This window comes from Rhincodon typus, chromosome 1, assembly GCF_021869965.1.
Source record: "Rhincodon typus isolate 14 chromosome 1, sRhiTyp1.1, whole genome shotgun sequence".
In the NCBI taxonomy this organism is placed as follows: Eukaryota; Metazoa; Chordata; class Chondrichthyes; order Orectolobiformes; family Rhincodontidae; genus Rhincodon; species Rhincodon typus.
This window is the reverse complement of record NC_063332.1, coordinates 139,954,208-139,976,868: the sequence shown is the minus strand read 5'-3', so window position 1 is coordinate 139,976,868 and position 22,661 is coordinate 139,954,208. Positions and strand designations below refer to the sequence as shown.

General features: G+C 40.8%; 1 protein-coding gene across 3 annotated transcripts in view; it reads left to right on the top strand.

The window, feature by feature from the left end:
- pdgfc (platelet derived growth factor c) overlaps positions 1–22,661 on the top strand; it is a 403,296-nt gene that overhangs the window by 373,355 nt on the left and 7,280 nt on the right. The window lies entirely within an intron of this gene.

The window sequence follows — 22,661 nt, the reverse complement described above, 5'->3', positions numbered from 1 at the left end:
GGTCTAGGCCCGAAACGTCAGCCTTCCTGCTCCTATGATGCTGCTTGACCTGCTGTGTTCATCCAGCTCTACACCTTGTTATCTCAGATTCTCCAGCATCTGCAGTTCCTACTATCTCTGATGCAGTCCTTTTCAGTCCATTTTTTATCCCCGCCACTGAACACCTTCATCTTCATGCATCAAAGTTACGATGATGCGTCGGCAATTATGTTCTTTCATCCTGCCATGTGTATAATTTTCAAATTGAATGGCTGCAATAATAAGCTCCATCTAAACAGTCTAGTATTTTTAAATTGTCCTAAAACCTTTATGGGAATATAATTAGTGGATACAATTGTCTCACACAGATTTCTGGCAATATAAATGTTGAAATGTTGCAATGCCAACACTAAACTCAAGGTCTCTTTCTCAAATGTGGAATATTTCTGTTAATGATTATTCACTCTTCGGGAGAAATACTGGACAGGTCATTCTGTCTTCTCATCATCTTTTTGCAAGAGTACAGCACCGAAACCCACATCACTTATATTGGTAGCCACTTTGAATGGCTTTGCATAATTATGTGTGGATAACACTGGGACAGTGGTTATCAGAGCTTTCAGGCTGTCAAATGCCTTCTGACATTCCTCTGTCCACTGAAACTTTCTGTACTTCTTCAACAAGTCAGTCAATGGAGCAACCACATTGCTAAAATTACACTCAATCCCAGGAATCGTATTTCCCTCTTCATCAATGGTGTGGGAAACTTCACAATTACCTTTATTTTTGCATCCCATGGGGCTATTTGTCCATGTCGAATGACATGGCCCAGGAATATGACTTTTTGTGAATGGGCTTTTGTGATCTCACTCTTAGCCAGGTTTATCACCAAGCCAACCTCCTGAAGTCGATTGAACAAATCCAATAGATGCTGCAAATGTTCCTTCTATGTATGACTAAGAATCACCAGATCATCGATGTACACCATACAATTGGGTAATTCCAAAATGACTTCATGGTTAGTCTTTGAAATGTGGCTAGTACATTTTTCATACCAAATGGCATGACCTTAAACTGGTACAGTCCATTTGATGTCACAAAAGCCAAAATATCTTTCACTCTTTCAGAAACAGCTACCTGCCAGTATCTTCTGAGTAAGTCCAACTTTGAAATATGGGTTGCTTGTCCCACATTTTCAGTATAGTTTTCCAAATGTGGAATAGGATGTGAATAAGATTTGTAACTGCATTGACTTTGCAATAGTCTGCACATAATTGTTGGGTCCCATCTGCTTTTGGCATCATTACTATGGATGAGCTCTATTCGCTGCAACTGATTTTGAATATATTGTCTTTGAGTATGCATTTAATCTTGTATTGAACCTTTCTAAAGTGCAAACTTTAGAAGATTAGGTCTATAAGGATGTTGCTTAATTGGAATAACATTTCCTATATCTGCATCATGCATAATTAGATTAGTACTTCCCAGCTTATTCCCACATATCTCTCTAAGTGATTGTCGTAACACTTTTCAAGTCATTTTGATGTTCTTCCTGAAGGTAACTCAATAATTTATCCCAATTTTTCAGAACTTCCTCATTGTCCAATTTAATTTGAGAATGTCTAATACAGAATCATTTAAACTGGATTCTCCACTCTGTGTTGTAACCAGTAACACATTCTCGTTTTGCTTTCCTTCCCTATCAAAATACCTTGTGAGCATATTCACATGACACATTCGGAGATTTCTTTCTATCTGGCATTCATATCAAATAATTCACCTCACTCAATTCTCTTTTGATTTGATAAAGCCCATTAATCCTTGCCTTTAAAGGGTCACCTGCCACTGGGAATAACATTACCACTTTATCTCCACTGGCAAAGTTATGAATTTTTGATCTCTTGTATGCTTCCTGTTTCATCACATGCTGTGCTACTTTCAAATGTTATCTAGCCAACTCATCCGTGTTGTATTTCAGCTAATTTTCTGAACTAAAAATATCCACATTTTCCTCCACCTGTTCTTTTCTCAACCATTTGATCAAATGTAGTTTCTGATAATTGAACTCCAACTTCTTTACCTTTATTCCAAACATTTTCCAGTGGCTTTTCGATCACAGTAGGCGTCACTTCCACCTGTGATCCAACTATATCATTATCAAGGATAAACTGTATTTCCAGAACAGAGAATTTCTCTATTACTCCTACCACCACTTCACTGCTTTTTCCTGCACCCTCTAAACACTGCTCTTCTCACCATGAATTCCACATATTACCACTTTCTCTGGCAATACTTCTGAATTACTAATTTCCTCATCTCTCACCATCAAAGATTGACTTACTCTCGTATCTCTCAAAATCTTAATTTCTTTTTAACTTGCTTCTCCTAGCATACATGAGCAAACCTTACCCACGGAAGTAAATTTTTTAAAGAGATCTGGCACTTTCTTCTCAACCAACCCCTGATCAGGTTGTACATTGTTTTGCAGCTTTTTAACTTCCACTGTGCTTTCCTTTACCACTTCAACAAAATCCACCGGCTTATCCTATTTTCCCATATCCATCTTCCCAGTGCTTTCTCTAAAACACCAACACTGCAACTTCATGTGGCCTACTTTATTAGAGAGAGAACACTGGAGCTTTTTACTTCTCTTTCTCCCTCGGGTTTCCTTTTCACCCTGTGATAAACTATCTTTACTATCTTCAATGAGATTCCCTTTTCCCTTACCACCTGAGGATTTCTCTTTTCCCCAATTTCTATCCCTTACAGATTGAAAATGATGTTGGAATCCAAATTTTGATTTATGAGTCAACTCATCATCATCTGCCATTTCTGCTGCTAATCTTGCAGTCTTAACTCTCTGCTCTTCCAGACGAGTTCTCACTGCTTCAGGAAGTGAATTTTTGAACAGCTCCAAATTAATCATCTCTCTAAGAGTGTCATATGTTTGATATATTTTCAATGCCCTAATCTATCGCTCAAAATTACTTTGACTGATCCTTTAACACTATGTGTATGTTTGACTAGATTGCCTCATTAAATTCCTAAAACATTGTCTATCGTCTTCTGGTACTAGCTCAAATGCACTTAAGATGGCCTTTTTTCAACTCATCATACTCCCCAGATACCTCACTGGCACTAGCTACCAACTTTGTTTGGATCAACAATAACCACCTGGGTACAGGCCATTTCATTTGTTTAGCCACTTTCTGAAATGAAATGAGAAACACTTCTATATCCTTCTCGTCGAACTTAGGCAACATTTTAGATATATTTAAACAGGTCCCACCAGGCCTTTATCTATGATGGGATTGCTGTCCATCACTGTCCTCTTCACCACTCCTAACTTTTGCCTCTACCACTGCCATTTTAAGCTGACTTTGATTTTCAGTTCCAAACTCTGATGTTCAAAACTGCCTCTTTTTCCCTTTGTTCTACTAGAACTTTCCTTTTCTTCTGGTTCTACCCGGGCTATTCTTTCCTTTTCTTTCTCCTCTGTAAGAGCTCTTCTTTCTTTTTGCTTTCAATTGTAATTCAAACTTTATTTTCCTTTCATGTTCAAGCTGCTTCATTTACAATTGAATTTTAGCCATTTCTAATGATTTCGATGGTATTTCCGGCAATTGTAAATGTCGAGCTATTGCTGCAATTGCCTCCCCTTTTAGCACTGATAAAGACAACCCCAACTCCAGCTACTTTGCCAATTCCAAAAGCTTTGCCTTGCACACCTTCTGTAAAACACTGAAGTGACTTCTTCCAGCCCCAGGATTATCTTAGTGACTGAAACGTCCATTATTACACAAGACACATCCTATGTAAACCAGCTGAAAGCAACGCACGAAATTAAAAAAAAAACCAATACCCCACTGCGAAGCCACTTCTAAGGATAACCCCACCAACACTCACCACTCTGCTTTGAGTTTGCATTTGAGGTGCTGTATTTTGGAAATGCAAATCAGGGCAGACTTATACATTTGACGGTAAGGTCCTGGGGAGTGTTGCTGAACAAAGAGACCTTGGAGTGCAGGTTCATTGTTCCTTGAAAGTGGAGCTGCCGGTAGACAGGATAGTGAAGAATTCTGGTCTCCCTGCTCTCGGAAGGATGTTGTGAAACTTGAAAGGGTTCAGAAAAGATTTCCAATTATGTTGCCAAGGTTGAAGGGTTTCAGCTATAAGGAGTGGCTATGCAGACTGGGGCTATTTTCCCTAGAGTGTCAGAGGCTGAGGGATGACTTTATAGAAGTTTATAAAATCATGAGGGGTGTGTATAGGGTGAATAGCCAAGGTCTTTTCCCCAGGGTATTGAGTCCAAAACTAGAGGCCATATGTTTAAGGTGGGATGGGAAAGATTTAAAAGGGACCTAAGGAGCAACTTCTTCCAAAAAGAGGGTGGAGCAGAGATAGTAGGAACTGCAGATACTGGAGAATCCGAGACAACAAGGTGCAGGGCTGGATGAACACAGCAGGCCAAGCAGCATCATAGGAGCAGAGAGGCTGACGTTTCGGGCCTAGACCCTTCATCAGAAAAGGGGGAGGGGAAGGGTTATGGAATGAGCTGCCAGAGGAAGTACTGAGGCAGGTACAATTACAACATTTAAAAGGCATCTGGATGGGTATGTGAATAAGAAGTATTTAGAGGGATATGGGCCAATGGTGGCAAATGGTACTAGATTAATTTAGGATATTTGGTCGGCCTGAAAGCGTTGAACCGAAGAGTCTATTTCCATGCTGTACATATGACTCTATGACTCTGAGTCCAGTAATCCTAAAATCAACCTGGAATTAGATTGTCTTACATGCAAATCTAGTAGCAGGAAGAGAACTCCAGCTTTTAGCTGTAACAGAGAGAGAAATAAGAGCTTCCATATCCATCTTGAGGACCCCAGTAACTGCAAAAAGCTAAATTTAAAAATCCTCGTTCTATGGTAAGGCTGAAGGCTTCTTTTATTGTTCCAACGTTAGAAAACCTCAAGGTCTCACAAACTGTTTATTGGCTTTGGAAAAGACTGCTTGTTACCTCTCTCAGCATTTCTTCACAAAAAATAACAGGACAAAATACACTTCTTAAAGCCTGCCAACCTCTGGGTGAGAGATGTTTTTTCACACATCCTCTGTCAACCTCCTGCTCCTTACCTTAAATCTGTGCCCCTGGTCATTGATCATTCCACCGAGTTTCTTTCTGTCTACCCTGTCTATGCCCCTCATAATTTTATACATCTCTATCATGTCCCTTCTCAATCTCCTCTGCTCCAAGGAAAACAATCACAGTGTATCCAATCTCTCTTGATAACTAAACTCTCCAGCCCAGGCAACATCCTTGTAAAGCTCATCGACACCCTCTCCAGTGCAGTTACATTTCTCCTGTAATGTGAATTTCACAACAGCACACAATACTCTATCTATGGCCTAGTTTTGCACAGTTCCAGCATCACATCCGTGCTCTTAAACTCTATTCTGCAGCTCATAAAGGTAGGTTTTCCATATGCCCTCTTAACCACTTTCTTAATCTCTTAATCTACTTGTCCCACCATCTTAAAGCACCTGTGTACGTGGACACAGATTCCTTCTGATCTTCGGTGTTTCCCAGGGTCTGACCATTCATCATGTATTCCCTTGCCATACTTCTCCTGGGCAAGTGTATCACCTCACACTTATCCAGATTGAATTCCATTTACCATTAATCAGCCCATCTGAGCAATTCATCCAAAATCTTCCTGTAGTCTAAGGCCGTCCCACCAATTTACTGAACAACCCTCCTACATTCACATCTAAATCATTTTTATGTCTCCACAAAAAATAAGGGCCTCAATACACAGGCTTCCAGGTGCAAAAGTACCCCTTGACTGTCACCCTCGCTTCCTGCCACAGCCAGTGTTCTGTTCAATTGGCCAAATTTCCTTGGATCTGATGGGATCTTATATTCACTATGTCTTCCATAAAGGACCTTATCTAAAACTTTGCTGAAGTCCAAGTAGACTAGGTTGAATGCATTGCCCTCATCTACATATCTGGTTAACTCTTTGAAAAATTCAACCATGTTGGTCAGGGATGACCTCCCCTCAACAAAGGCATTCTCGATTAATCCCTGCCTCTCCAAATGCAGATTAATTTTGTCTCTCAGAATTACTTCCAATATTTTCCCCACTTTTGAGGTTAGACTGAATGGTCTGTGGTTTCTCAGTTTATCTCTTGATCCCTACTTGAATAATAGTCTACATTAGCCGTCCTTCAGTTCTCTAGCACCTCTCCTGTGTCCAGGGAGGAAATGAAAATTATCGTCAATGTCTCTGCTATTGCCTCCCTTGCCTTACTCAACAGCCTGAAATACATTTCATCCAGCATGGAGAGTTGTCTACTTTTAAGCTTGCTAGATCAGTCAGAATCCTCTCTCTGTCTGTGCTCATTTCTTTAATTGTGTCACAGTTTTTCTCCCTGATTTGTATACCCATATCAGCCCTCTCACACACAAAATACTCATTTGGAACCCTACCTAGGTACGCTGGCTCCAAGCAGTGTCGTCCTTAATAGGCTTTACGCCATCTTTAGTTATCCTTTTATCTTTAATATACTCATAAAATAATTTAGGATTTTCCTTCATTGTACCTGCCAGTATTCTTTCATGGTCCATTTTTTGATCTCCGAATTTCCCCCTTGCACATTCTGTATTCCTCTAGGGCTTCTCCTGTTTTGAGCCCTCGATATTTCCCATGAGCCTCCCTCTTCCTCTTTATTTAATCTGTACATTTATTGATATCCAGGATTCACAGGACTTTTGGTCCCATACTTTGTCTTTGTTGGACCATGTTGGTTCTGTACTCTCCCTGTTTCATATTTCCCTCTTCATATTTCCCTGTTGCTCTGACACAGATTTACCTAAAGGTGTTGGTTTCCAGTCCACTCTCGTCAAATCATACCTCATATTATTAAAATCGGCTTTCTTATGGTTAAGAACTTTGATTTTAGGCCCATCCTTATCTTTCTCGCTGCATGCAAAAAGGTCCCCCACTGGTACTTTATCTACTTGATCAGCTTCATTACTTAAAATTAAGTCCAGGATTACTCCTGTCTTGCAGGACCTTCTACATACTGGCTAAAAAACATCTCATAGATGCATTTTAAGAATTCATAGAATCCCTATGAAACAGGCCATTTGGTCCAAAAAGTCCACACTGACTCTCAGAAGAGCATCCCACCCAGACTCTTCCTCCCCTATCCCTGTAACTCTGCACCTAATCTTAGGACTGTGGGAGGAAACCGGAGGAAACCTGCGCAGATATGGGGAGAACATGCAGACTTCACATTGACAATTGCCCAAGGCTGGAATTGAACCCGGGTCCCTGGTGCTAAGAGGCAGCAATGCTAACCACTGAGCTGCCATGCTGCCCCAATTCTGCTCCTGCTCTGACTACCCCAGTTAATGTTGGAAATTAGAAAGCCATAGGCAACAGAACTCCCTTCCCAACAGCATTGAGGATTTACTTAGACAATGGATTGCAGCCATTCAAAATGGCAGATCACCACCAATTTCTCAAGGACATTTAGGGTGGGCAATAAATTCTGTCCTAGCCGGCAATGCCCGTATCCATATTGAAATTTTTAAAAAAATCCTAATCAGGAAAGGCTCTATTAGAAGATCATAGATCATAGAAGATCGTGGAATCCCTACAGCGTGGAAACAGGCCCTTCAGCCCAACAAGTCCCCACTGACCTATCCCCCCATAACCCACCTAATCTCCACATCCCTGAACACTACAGGCAATTTAGCATGGCCAATCCACCTAGCCTGCACATCTTTGAACTGTGGGAGGAAACCGGAGCACCCGGAGGAAACCCACGCAGACACAAGGAGAAAGTGCAAACTCTACACAGCCCAAGGGCTCCCTGGCGCTGTGAGGTAGCAGTGCTAACCACTGAGCCACCATGCTGCCCACAAATTCTGAAGCAATCTTAAGGGTTTGTCAAGCAGATTGCAAGTGAGGTCTGTCTCATGGAATGAAATAGTCAGGGCAAATATATGTGAATGTGAGTGTGGATCAGAAAGAGGGCTATTTCAGTTTTATTACAAAATTTGTCAATAAGTAAACAGACATGATAGCTGATTTTAGTAGGGCATAGGCTGATTGTTTTTAATGCACATTCACGGGGTGTAGATATCATTGTAAAGGCCAGCATTTAGTTCCCATTCATAATTAGCCTGTTAGAGTGGAATCTGGTGCCCTCCCTCATCATGGATTTGGTGGCATGGGGGCATTTCATAGGGTGCTTGGTTGGGTGGCAGGTATAGACCCTCAAACCATCCTGCCTGCACCTGGATTAAACCCCTCGTGAATAGGCCCATGGATAGCCTTCCCATTTCCTGCAAATGAACCCCTTCAGTGGGTTAATGAATGTCCACTTAAGCACCTCATCCCATTGCTACTGATATTAACCCAACAACACATCAGGGTCTTGCTATACAGTTGAGCAGGGTAGATAAATCCCAGCATGTTTCCTTGTGGGATCCCAAAGAAGTTCGGGATAGTGATGGTGCCCAACATTGTCCTGTTAAGTGCTTGAGTATCATGAGATGTGGCAGGCCTTCTCAAGGTGATGTGGGGATCTTGCTGGATCTCCAGCTGATGGTCAAGACCCTTGTCATCACCACCAGAATTCCACCCATTGAGTTAGTTCAGCAGAGAAGAAGGTTTTTTGGTCCTTCAACTCTGTGCCAGCAAACTGGAAAACAGTTGAGTCAATCCCATTCCACTGTGTTATCCTGTTGATCTGCAAGTTTATTTTGTTCAGTTGACCAGAAAATTTCCTTTCAAAATTATCCATCATCTCTGTTTTTGCCATCCTCCTCGGTAGAGCATTTCCAGTCATTATTGTTCAACTTCAGGTTGCCCTGCATCTCCTGCCCAATATTTTAAATCTGAGTCCCCTGTCCTTTTACCAGCTAATGGGAACAGCTTTTCTTTATCTATCTTATCTAAGCTCTTCATATCCTTCTGCACCTGCATCAAATTTTCTTTCAAAAATCTTTGGCTCATTTCTTAACTGGGAATTGTTGTAGGTCAGCCAGAACAGGGGTAATGGGTTAATGAGATACTGTGTGATTTCAGACAGAAACAGAAAATTTTAGATGACCTCAAAGTTTACAGTAGATAGAACATGAGAGTTTGATCAGCAATCTTTAGGAATAATTAAGTTTTAGAGGTAACAAAGACTTGAAAGAGGTTTTCAGCAGCAAAGTAGGTAACTCACAGGTAGACATGCCCAATATTACAGTACTGGAAAGAGATAGTCTTTGTCTTACCATGGATTTATGTTTGTAAGCTCATCTTGGAGAAATATGATGCCAGGTGTACACACAGTCTGGTTTAACCTCAAGCTGTTAAAGGCAGAGGGATGGCAATCATTCTTAAAGAAATAAGTTAGAAACAGGAATAAAAGCACTTTGCGCTTTCCAATAATTATGGAAAAGGCTTATGTTCATCAAGTACTTGATCAAGCAAGCTCTTTCTTTTTTTAAAAATTTGTTCATGAGAAGAGGGCATCAAATGCTAGGCCAGCATTTATTGCGCATTTATTGCCAGAGGGCAGTTTAAGAGTCAAACACATTGGCTCTAGAGTCACATGTATGCCAGACCAAGTAAGGATGGCAGTTTCCTTCCCTAAAGGATATTAGATTAACCAAAGAGAAACTGTTTCCGGTGGCAGAAGTGTTGGTAAGTAGAAAACAAGTATTTTTTAGGAACTAAACCAGTGGTGAGATGAATAGACATTCTTGCACAATAAGTTGTTATGATCTGAAATGCACTGCCTTGGAACGAGGTTTAATATTGATTAATCCTTGTCTCTTGGAGAGGTCTAGGAGGTTGGAGAGCTGGCTTGTGACTAACAAAAATGGTGGAAGTGGTCTTGGAGACGCACTAAATGCCTTGAGAGACTTCATTGGGATCACATTGAGTTGAAGGTCCACAAAGTTTCAAATACCACTTCTGCTGAGCCTTCAGGCCTTATTTCCCTCTGCAAACTAAGATGTCTCCATCCAGATATATTGATTTATCTGTCTTAAGCACTGCTAACATTTCTAATACTTGTACGTTTTTTTTTTCAGTTATCCAGTGTTCTAATTATCTCCATGTTTATTTCAGCTTTGTCAAGGTCTAATCCTTAGGAAACACTAAGGATAAGCAATATGTCTCCTAGTTCAGCTTCCCTCATCCTATTCACTAACTCCTTTGTCAACAAGAGAGATCTGGCATTGTTTGCCCTTGTCCCCTAAGGGTGGCATGGTAGTTCTGTGGTTAGCACTGCTGCCTCACAGCGCCAGAGACCCAGGTTTGATTCTAGCCTTGGGCGACTGTCTGTATGGAGTTTGCACATTTCCCTTGTGCCTGCCTGGGTATCCACCAGCTGCTCCGGTTTCCTCCCAAAATCCAAAGATGTGCAGACTCAGATGATTATCCACTGTAAATTCAGGGTTAAAGGGGTAAGGTAAGGGGCTTGGTTTTGGTGGGATGCTTTTCAGAGTGTTGGTGTAGACTCAATCCACTGAATGGCCTCTTTCCACACTGTAGGGATTCTATGATTCCTTGTGGGAATATCCTTAGACAGTATTTGAACCATTTTCTGTTTATTTTCCTCTCTGTATCCTCTCTGTTCCTTATATTTTTTAATTTCACTTGTGAATTGAGGCTCTTAAATAGTCCCCATTTATGAATTACTTAAGGGCCAATTCCCACCTCTCCTCAAATTATCAAGAAGTAGTTGTTAGGATGCGTGATCAAATGTTTATTCAAATTAGTAAGTTTTAAGGAGAATTGTGAAAGAGGTGAAAGAAGCAAAGGGGGTGTAGATATTTCAAGAGATAACAAGGTGTAGAGCTGGATGAACACAGCAGGCCAAACAACATTAGAGGAGCAGGAAAGCTGACGTTTTGGGTCTAGACCCTTCTTCAGAAAACATCAGCTTTCCTGCTCCTCTGATGCTGCTTGGTCTGCAGTTTTCATCCAGCTCTACACCTTCTTATCTCAGATTCTCCAGCATCGGCAGTTCCTACTATCTCTGTAGATATTTCAAGGAGTGTTTTCAAAGTTTACGACTTCGATAGCTGAAGGTGCAGCTTGGATGCGCAAGAGACACTGGCTGGAGACACACAACTTTGTAGGGATAGAATGGATTATAAAGCAAGGGGACAGTGGTACCATGTAGGCATTGAATAGTATTGAAAGAGAATTTTAATATCCAGTGCCCCTGTGCGTTGCAGCTTTATATCTGCTGTAGATTTAAGAAGGCACAGATCACAAGCCACTTAAAGCTGATGCCCAACTAAAGCTGAATGTATTTTTTGTACCTCTTCACTATAGAATTGGAAACTGAGCAGATGGAAACACTGTGCTTGGCTGTTATCATACGTTGTAATTCTATTGGAATACAAGCTACTGCAAACTAAGAAAAATGAGCTAATCCAGTATAAAGCTCTGCGGGAGCAAGCTGGTCTGGTGATGTGGTAGTTTTCCAGTTTTGCATTTAAGTCTGAAAGCAGCATTTTTTTTCCTTATTTTCTACAGAGTTTTAGAGGTAGAACAAAATGTAGTGGTGGTGTGGGATGGGGAAACAAACAGGAGTCATAAAATTTCCCAGAGACAAATAAAATAACATTCCATCCATGCAGTGACACTAAATTATTGTTGGATTTATGTCTGTTGTTATGGAGCAAAAATCTCAAGGTGTATAACTACTTAAACAGTTAAGTTGAGATTTGCTCAGACATTTGTTGAAGTCAGCTACATATATAGCATTGCTCTGTTGACATTTTTCCATTTGGATATACTGTACAGATTTCACTGCTGCTACTCCTAGTCTGATAAGTGGAAATGCTTGCCAGAGGATGGAATTTTCCTGTCAAACAGCCTGGGACTAGACCACTTAAACAATGCTAGATCCTCCAGACCCAATGTTACTTTATCCAACTCAACATGAACTTCTGGCTGAGATCCCAGTTTGAGCAAATATGAATGGATACCAAAGGCGTACTTAATGTGCTCTGATAGATTTCTCTTCTTCAAATGTAATTAATAAACATTTTTCAGAGTAGACTGCAGCCCGCAAGTATGTTTTGATTTCCACATTGCCTTTCTGAGTTATGACATCACGCCTCTGTTATCCAGCCTACCACAGAGCTTACACAAGGGACAATTGCATATTTGAACTGGTTAAAAAGAGTGGGTCCTGTTTTATAATATGTTACTGTAATACTTAGTCTTTTTTTATTCAATTTTAAACTGATCAATTAATCACAAATGGGTGAAACTCACGTCTAGGCTGGCACCTGAAGAATGATCACATGGACAGGTCTCTGCGGATGGACAGGTCTCACAATGCAGTTCTCAACTATTCTGTTCCAATTAGTGTATCCTCATCTTAAGAACAGCATGCCTGAGAAAGGCAGCAGCTGTCAGCAAGACTCAGACTGATCTGCCAACTTCATTGAGTATAACTCTTCCATTTCGAACATTGAATTGATTGGGTGGAATTCAGACCACTGAAGATTGAAGGATATGTCCCAGCTTGAATGGGGAAAATTGACCTATCCTCTCAATGATCTGCCCCCGTTCTCCTATTTCAGAAATTCCCAATGAAATGATGTCTTTAGTTACACACCAAATGATTCATTACTACTAATAATTAGTGACATCCATTGAGCATTTTTTGTACTTCTTTGATACCAGAAACACAATTTATCTTCATTGTTATATTTGTTTATGTATCAACGTGATTACAATAAAATACAATTAGGCATTGGAAATTTTAGAATCTGTAATCTATGCATGATGATTGAGCAAGGTATCATAAATTATAAAAAAAAGGCCTTTGTTCTACTAAGGAACACTTTTAAAAACCAGGAGCTACTTTTTTATAAAGTTAAATTATTGAAGTATGAAAATAATGATGTTTCTCCAGTAATCATAATTTTAGTATTGCATTCTCATTCCGTGAAGTGGCTAAACTGTGGTTTTACTAAGTATTTTTCTTTTTATGTTTGTACATTGACTCATGGGGCTAAAACTTCCTACTGACTCTGTGATTCAGTGCAGCAGTGTTTGTCTCTTTGATCCAAATGAGGTTTGTACAGTTTATTTTTCTTTGTTGCAGTCTTAATTTTCAAAATGGCAGTCAGTTTGTTGCTTCACAAACTTCTTTCATGCCATTAAATTGAACTTAAGGATGATTCTCCCACAACTTGCATTTGCACTGATGGGTCACTGATGAAGTAAAAGTAGTCTAGACGTATCTTTGTCGTCTCTACAAGCAAAATTCCTCTCTGAAGCATTGGATCACAGAATGTTTTGTTTAAATGAATGATCTGAAGAATGTGGCAGTTTTACCCACTAGGAGCAAATATCCTTAAATGTGGCTGGATTAACCAATTTCCTTTCTGTTAAAGTCATGGAGCATGCAACAACTTCCTGATATGCATTCCTGTTGGGTTAAGTGCTGTGCTGAAACTGCACATACTTATGCAACGTGAAAAGAATCAAAGAAAAATCATCAATTTGAAAATCACCACAGCAGATTGCCCAATGACCTCTGTGAAATCAACAGACAATTTGTAAACTAATTCCCATTCCTTTACACTTCAAAGACATAGGTCTCACTAGAGAATACAACATATTGCCAAAATTACCATCGTACTGTCTCAGGGGAGGACTCAAAGCTGTTAGATACTCCAATCCCAACTCCTAAGATTCAAAAGCCTGACAAGCACCTACAATGAATCATAAAATCCCTACACAATGTGGAAAGAGCCATTTGGCCCATGAGTCTGCACTGACCCTCCGGAGAACATTCCAGACCCAGCTCCCCAATCTGTCCCCATAATCCCGCATTTCCCATGGCTAATCCATCAAGCCTGCACATTTCTGGACACTACAGAACAATTTAGCATGGCCGGTCCACCTAACCTGCACTTCTTTGGACTGTGGGAGGAAACAGGAGCATCCGGAGGAAACTCACACAGACACTGGGAAAGAATGTGCAAAATCCATACAGACAGTCGTCCGAGACTGGAATTAAACACAGGTCCCTGGTGCTGTGAGGCAGCAATGCTAACCAGTGAGCCGCTGTGCCTCCCCAAGCTCAAAAGGTTTAACAATTTCTCTGTTGAGCTCTACAGAACCACAATCCCAATTCTCCAAACCTGCTTACTTAAATATTGAACTTAATTTTGACTCCCAGGTTCATAGAAGAAGGTTTTTAAAAAATTTCCTGCAAAATGGGTATAAAGTTAGTGGAGCAATCAGTTAAAGCTGCTGTCTGAAGGTCAAACTGTTTTCTGGTTTAGACGTGATTTGAATACTGCTGGTGAGCAGTGAAAGCCAAACAGGCAGCTTGGTGGTGATAGCTCCAGCTTGGTTGGGGAATGAGGGAGGAAGATTATTGCAGAGGGGTTGAGGACGTGCCACTAACAGGATGCCTGCTCTTCCTGGTCATGGAAAAATGATTCCACCAAAATCTCTCAACTATTTGTTGAACATTTAACTTCAATTCCTTTCAAATGCAAATTTTGTCCATTTGTACTCAACAATTGTGAAAGGATCCTATAATCAATGTAAAACTCCTATTTTCCATTATTAATCACCAGAAACAGGCAGGCATGATTCTCACTAATTTACAGGTCAGATTCAAAATTGCATGAAAATAGAACAAAGAGCGATGGAAATCTGAAGCAAAAACAGAAATTGCTGGAGAAACGGTTCTGAAGAAGGGTTGCTGGACTTGAAACTTTAACTCTGTTTTCTGTCCACAGATGCTGCCAGACTTACTGAGTTTCTCCAACAATTCCTGCTTTTGTTTGATAATTTCATCAGATGGGTTTTCACTGTCAATGGGAAAGCAAAGCTGTGCTTATATATATTGAAAATAGTGCACAGCCTCAAAATTCCACACGTACAGCTGCTGTAAGTGATACTATGGGTGGCCCATTACCCATTATGTGCAATAGTCCTCTGCTATATGTCACAGCCCCATTGCTCTGACTTTGTAATGGCCCTGAGCATGTTCCTTGAAAGACATAAGCGAGCAGGATTCAGAATGGGTAGACATGTAGCCAGTAATGCCCAAAATAGAGAAATAATAAAGCAGATGGGGATTGAAGGGGCTAGTGGGTCCGAACTGAATGGGATGTAAAACAAAATTGTAAAGTGACATAGGAAAACAGAAAGAGGAGCAGAGGTAGGCCATTCAGCCTATCAAGTATTAGGACAGCATGGTGGGTCAGTGGTAGCACTGATGCCTTACAGCATCAGGAACCCAGGTTCGATTCGAGCCTTGGGTGACTGCACGTGTGGAGTTTGCATGCTCTCTCTCTGTATGCATGGGTTTCCTCCAGATGCTCCAGTTTCCTTCCACAGTCCAAAGAGGTACAGGTTAGGTGGATTAGCCATGCTAAATTGCCCCATAATGTGCAGGGTCAGTGGATTAGCCATAGTAAATGACAGGTACTTGGTTTGGGTGGACCATGTGTCTGTGTAGGATGCTCTTTGGAGGGTTGATGTGGACTCACTGGGCCAAATGGCCTCTTTCTGCAATGTATGGATTCTATGATTCTGAGTCTCCTCTGCCATTCAGTATGATCTTGCCCAATCATTCAACTCAGTACCCTGGTTCTGCTTTCTCTCCATGCCTATTAGCCCTCAGTACTGTATCTAACTCCTTCTTGAAAACATTAAATATTTTGGCCTCAAACACATTCTCTGCATGAAGAAATTTCTCTTTATCCCATTCCCAGTTGGCGTTCCCTGTATCCTTAGACTATGAGCCCAAGATTATTAGGAACATCCTTCCTGCATTAGTTCTATTAGAATTATATTGGGTTCTATGAAATCCCCCTCAATCTTCTAAACTCCAGTGAATGTAGTCCTAGCCAATGCAGTCAATATATCAATACTGCTGACCCAAGAATCAGTGTGGCAAACTCTTGTTGCACACCCTGAATAACCAGTACATCCTACCTTAGATAAGGAGACCTAAACTGTGTATAATCTCCAAATGTTGTCTCACCTGGACCCTGTACAATAGCAGCATGACATCCTGCTCCTGTACTTGACCCCTCTTGCTATGAATGTCAGCATACCAGTTGTCTTCTTCTCTGCCTGCTACACTTGCATGCTCACTTTCAACAATTGGTGTACAAGGTTACAGAGATATCGTTGCATTCACCCGTTTCCCATTGTATTATCATTCAGATAATGATCTGCCTTCTTGTTAATGAAATCAAAATTGATAATCTCATAATTATCCACATTATAAATGCATCTACCATGCATTTGCCCACTCACTCAATTTGTTCAAATCACATTGAAGCATTTCTGCATCCTCCTCATATTTCACTCTCTCCACCCAGCTTTGTGCCATCTGCCAACTTGGAGGTATTACATTTAGTTCCCTCGTCTAAATCATCAACTTGTATTCTGAACAGTGGGGTCCATGCACAGATCCTTGTGGTACCCCAGTAGTTGCTGTATCACTTGATAAAAGACCCATTCACTCCTCTTTGTTTCCTGTCTGTGAACCAGTTCTCTAACCTTATCACTACACCACCTGCAATCCCATGAACTTGAATTTTTCATGCTAGTATTTCATATGGGTGTTTATCAAAAGCATTCTGAATCCAACTGGCTCCCCCTTATCAACTCTACTCCTGTCTGATCCTATTACTGTTTGCAAGTACTCTGCTATTAAATGTTTTACAATTAACTCTAGTATTTTCCCCACCTCAGATGTTAGGCTAGTGGTCTATAGTTTTCTGTTTTCTCTCTACACAGAATCCCTACAGTGTGGAAACAGGCCAATCGACCCAAAAGACCACAGCGCCCCTCCGCAGAACATCCCATCCAGAGCCATCCCCCTACCCTTTCCCTCTAACTCTGCATTTCCCACAGGTAATCCACCTAACTTACACACCCTTGGACACTATGGGCAATTTAGCATGGCCAATCTATCCAACCTACACATCTTTGGACTGTGGGAGGAAACCGGAGCACCTGGAGGAAACCCATGCAGACACAGGGAGAATGTGCAAACTCCACACAGACAATCACCCGAGGGTGGAATTGTACCCGGATCCCTGGCGCTGTGAGGTAGCTGCGCAAACCACTGAGCCACCATGCCACCCTCTACCTCCTTTTTCTAAATATTGGTGTTACATTAGGTACCCTCCAATCCATGGAACTGCTCTAGAGTCTGTAGAATTTTAAAAGATGACCATTAGTGAATCCACTATTTCTAGGGCCATTTCTTTAAGTATCCTGTGATGTAGATGATCGGGCCCTCAGAATTCATTGGCCTTTAATCTCATCAATTTCCCAAAAACAATTTTCCTACTAAAACTGATTTCCTTCATAGAGTCAAAGAATCCCTACAGAGCTGCAAGAGGCCATTCGGCCAATCAAACTTTTTTCTCACAGAGGGTGGTTTATATGTGAAATTAACTGCCTGAGTAAGTGGTAGATGCAATACAGTTACAACATTTAAAAAATATTTGGACAGGTATCTGAATAGGAAAGGTTTAGAGCTCCATGAGCCAAATGCAGGCAGATGGGACTAGTTTAGTTTGGGAAACTTGGCCGGTATGGACAAGTTGGATTGAAGGGTCTGTATCTGTGCTGTATGACTCTGATTCTGTACGGACCATCCGCAAAGCATCCCACGTAGACCTCCAAACCCATTACCCAATTTACTGTGACTAATCCACCTACCCTGCGTATCTCTGGCCACTTCTGGACAATTTAGAATGGCCAATCCACCTAACCTGCACATCTTTGGACTGTGGAAGGAAACTGGAACACCCAGCAGAAACCAGAGATGCATGGAGCACATACAAATTCTACACAGTCACCCAGGGCTGGAATTGAGCTTGGGTCCCTGGCCCTGTGAGGCAGCAGTGCTAATCGCTGTTCTCCCCCTCACGAGACACTGTGTTTCCCCCACATTTTTAGGACATTATTTGTGTCCTTCATTGTAAAGTCAGAAGCAAAATTGCTTTACCATATCTGTGTTCGTTTTTATAACTTTCCAGTTACTGACTGTAAGGGACCTACATTTGTCTTAACTAATCTTGTTCTCTTCACATACCTAGAGAAGCTTTTGCAATCAGTTTGTATGTTCCCCGAAAGTTTACTCTCATGCTCAAGGCTTCCCCCTCCCACCCTCTTACCAATTGTTTTACCTTTCTTTGCTGAAATCTAAACAGGTTTTTTTGGCCAATTTGTGTACCCCTTCCTTGAATCTAATACCATCCCTCATTTCTCTTGTTAGCCATGGTCAAGCCACCTTTCCCATTTTACTTTTGAGCTGGACATCACAGAATAAAGTGTAAGCTTGGACTGATTAGGGATATTCAGCATGGCTTTGTGCGTGCCTTCGATTATAACATGGTTAATAAGTTTGCAGATGACACCAAACTTGGTGGTATAGTAGACAGTGAAGAAGGTTATCTAAAAGTACAAAAGGATCTTGATCAATTGGACCAATGGGCTGAAGAGTAGCAGATGGAGGATAATTTAGAAAAATGCAAAGTATTGTATTTTGGTAAGATGAACAAGGGCAGGACTTAAACAGTTAATGGTAGCCTCCTGGGGAGCATCGTCGAACAGGTGTATAGTTCCTTGGAAGTTGTCACAGGTAGACAGAGTGATAAAGAAGGCATTTAGCATGCTTGCCTTCATTGCTCAGACCATTGAGTATAGGAGTTGGGACTTCATGTTGCAGTTGTACAGGACATTGTTTAGGCAACTTTTGGAGTACTGTTATCAGTTCTGGTCGCCCTTCCATAGGAAGGATATTATTAAATTAGAGAGGGTGCAGACAAAATTTACAAGGACGTTACCGGGACTGGAGGTTTTGAGTTGCAAGGAGAGGCTGGATAGACTGGGACTTTTCTCACTGGAGCGTAGGAGGTTGAGGGGTGACCTTACAGAGATTTATAAAATCATGAAGGGCATAGATAAGGTGAATAGCAAAGGTCTTTTCCCTAGAGTAGGGGAGTTCAAAATTAGAGGGCATAATTCTACAGTGAGAGGAAAAAGATTTAAAATGGACCTGAGGGACAACTTTTTCATACGGAGGGTGGTTCAGATGTGGTATTAACTGCCAGAGGAAGTTGCAGCTGCAGATACAGTGACAACATTAAAAAGACATTTGGACAGGTACATGAATAGGACAGGTTTAGAGGGATATTGGCCAAATACAGGCAAATGAAACTAGTGTAGATTAGGAATCCTGGTCTGTATGGATGATTTGGACCAAAGGGTCTGTTTCCATGCGTGTGGCTGTATGAGCCTATAAATCTGAATTGGCCAACTGTTAAATAAGACCTACAAAAATTAAAGGTGGTTTCTTAATTTGTCATATAATTAATATCACTGAGATATCAGGGAATAAAGGTAGTATTAAATAACAAGGGATTTTCCCTTCATTTGCTAACGTCTAAACTGCTTCCAATCCTCGGATCTGCTGCTTTTATTTCGCCAATTTTTATGCCCCTTCTTTGAATCTAATACAATCTCTAATATCCCTTGTTAGCCATGGTTGGGCCACCTTTCTTGTTTTATTTTTGTGCTGGATATCATAGATAAAAGTGTAAGCTTGAGATTCAGTCTGAATTGGCCAAATAATAAGTAAAACCCATTAAATTAATACCAAAATTAAAGCCGGCTTCTTAATTTTTCATATACTTAAAATCAGTGCTCAGCTAATCAGCGAGATATAGTGGATAAAGATGGTAGTAACTTAGAAGGGATAATAATATTATAATGGTGGGGGCTCGGTAGCTTTGGATAGTTCACCACCAACCACCTTCTTGCTGGTATTCATCTAAGTTATTGATGCCACATGGGGAAGGGTGCCCATATGAAATCTTTGGCAGAAGTTAGACTTAATCTTGATGAACAGTAATTAGGTTGATCACATATTACTTACTAGCTATTTACATTATATTAGAGATGATGATCTTTTCTAAGAGCTCTCATTACTGAAATTGAAACATTCTTGTACAGAATTGGTAACAACACAGAGCTGGTTAGCTCCTCCCAGAAACTGTCCTTTGTATTATGATGGAAGGAGCTTATCTCATGATGTCATGATGTACCCTCTCGGGTACTAAATGCTTGTATAATGAGTAACACAAAAACAGTCTGTATTTTAAAATCTATAGTTTCTGGATTATTTTTATTCGTATGGCTGGGCAGCAGTTATTGTTTGATGTTGAAGTTAACAATCCGTTGAATGGCTTTAACTGATGTTGTCAGTATGAATGGTTGAGATGCCACCAGGGAAGGAGCTCAGTATGTAGATGATGAATTGACTTGGATGGACAAAGACACATTTGAATGGTTCCTTTTGTTTTATTTGCAGACAAATTGTTGCATCTTCCTGGCCCATCCTCAAACTTTTGATAGTTGTCCAGATTTTCTCTGAAGAGTTGAAACCTGGGACTTCACCATTCATGTCAGTTATCAGTTTTGTGGTTGGTGATGTTTTCATTCAACCAGGAGGGTTACCATTGAGAGGAGGAGCTGTTCTCCATTTACAGGCTGTAAAGTGGAGCTGCTGCAGGTTTTTGGATACATGCTAGTGTTTTACTGAGATCCTGTGACAATGAGAGTGATTTGTTAGCTGTCAGACACAGTATACTTTCAGGAGGCTCTTTTCCTTGCGGATATTAGGACAGGAAGCTGCTTTGGTCTCACCATTCCAGAAATAAATCTCATGACACCCTAAAATTAGATATCTACTGACTTTATGTGGAGGCTGCTGAACCAGGTTGACCAGCAGTATTTAGCAGCAGGATAAACGGGACAAATGAAACAGTGCTACCTGAAACAGTCCCATTTGCTAGGTAATGTTATTAGTAGGTGAAGAACGATGGCAGAATATTTTAACATTGGTGAATGGTTGACCACAGAACCAGAGATAAAACTATTTCCTATACTTCTAGTTCTTCAGATGGAAGATTAAAACTGGAGTATTGGCAGTTTTTGCTTGAAATCTCAATTTTCTGAAGTAGATTTTCAGAAAGCATAGATCTTTGTTTCATTGAAACTTTTGCCTTTAAAAATTAATTGTTAAATAAAACATTTCTGTGATTTTATTTAAATATTGTGTTTTAAAAAATGGCAACATAGCTCATCCCCATGGAATGCCTATCCTGTCCACATGGAAGCTCTAAGACACTTCTTGAGCTGGGAATGTCATTAACTGCAGCAGCTAAAACTCTGGGTTTCAGAATTTGAGTAGTAACTGGTGTGATTATGATACATCTGAAAAGCTGAGTTTTGTGAGTGGCACACTTATAGAAATGGTCAACCCACAGTTTAAGGGCATGCAGCCAGACATTAATGGGCAACTACCTGACAATAAAGGAGGACCAGGAAATGGTACATGTATCACTTGAGTGCATTTCACTCACCAATTAATATGTAGTTCTAATTATTGGTAAAGATGATAGTTTGCTAGGCAGAGGTTAAGGAGCTGGGAAGGAAACTAGCAGACGTAATCTGAGTTAGTAATCTTAAGATTGCTCTTAGTGCCTTGCGCTAATGAGCGTAGGAATAAGGATAGATTGTACAGTTGGGAGGGCTTTGGATTCCTGAGACACTGGGGCCAGTTCTTCAATGTACAAGCTGAAGGAAGATAACTGAGTCATTAAAAAGGTCAATGAAAAGTGCAGGTGAGGTGCAGATGAAAGGTACACCAGATCCTAAAGCAACATTTGCAGCTCACCATGGGAAACAGCAGCAGGAGAGAATCTAAAGATGTCCTGTGCTCAGAAGTTGCAGAAGTTACCTATAAGGGTTGGAGTACCAGTGCCTAAGATGTCTGCGCTGCTCAAGGGAATCTGTTACTGTGTCACAATGATCTGCAAACAGTGCACTGGGTTGAAACCTAAAAGCAGTAACTTTGAAAATGACTGCAGCACTAATTTCTACATCCCAGCTTTATCCCATGTGTGGGTTTTCCAAGGCAACCATATATAGAATAGGAAAGTGACCAAAGCACTGTTTAGGAAGGCTGGAGCATTTCTGATCTGACTTGAGTAACCAAGCTGTGAGATCTGTTAGCTTTGTTGTCACTGCAAGTTTTCCACATTTGTAAAGTGCAAAGGGTTACACATGTGACCATCAAAATTCCATCTGAATACAAAATAAAAATCAAAAGAAATGCAGATGCTGTAAATCAGAAACAAAAGTTGCTGGAAAAACTCAGCAGGTCTGGTAGCATCTGTGGAGAGAAATCAGAGTTAACGATATGGGTCAGGTGACTTTCACATCTCCAGCTGAATTTTGGTTTCAAGCCTGTCAAATGTGGTTACTGATACCAATGAGGAACCTTCATAATGGAGCTGAGGATGGTCCAATGCTTGCCACAGCATAACTGGATCACAGGCAAACAGATATAGAGCTTCTAGAGGTGATATTCCATTACAAGGAGCATTCTTTATGAGTTCTGCTACTTGGCGAAAATTTCCAGAATCATTGTCCGCTGTATTCCTTACAACGTTCTTTAGCAGAGGGGAACAGCTTTGCATCTAGAAGAGATAGAGGACACTCTTTCCTTTTCTAATTAGGAGAATGTGGAGGGGCAGGCTGAAGAAATAGGTAAGCAACATCTGGTGCCTGCACCTACAGCCAGAGCCT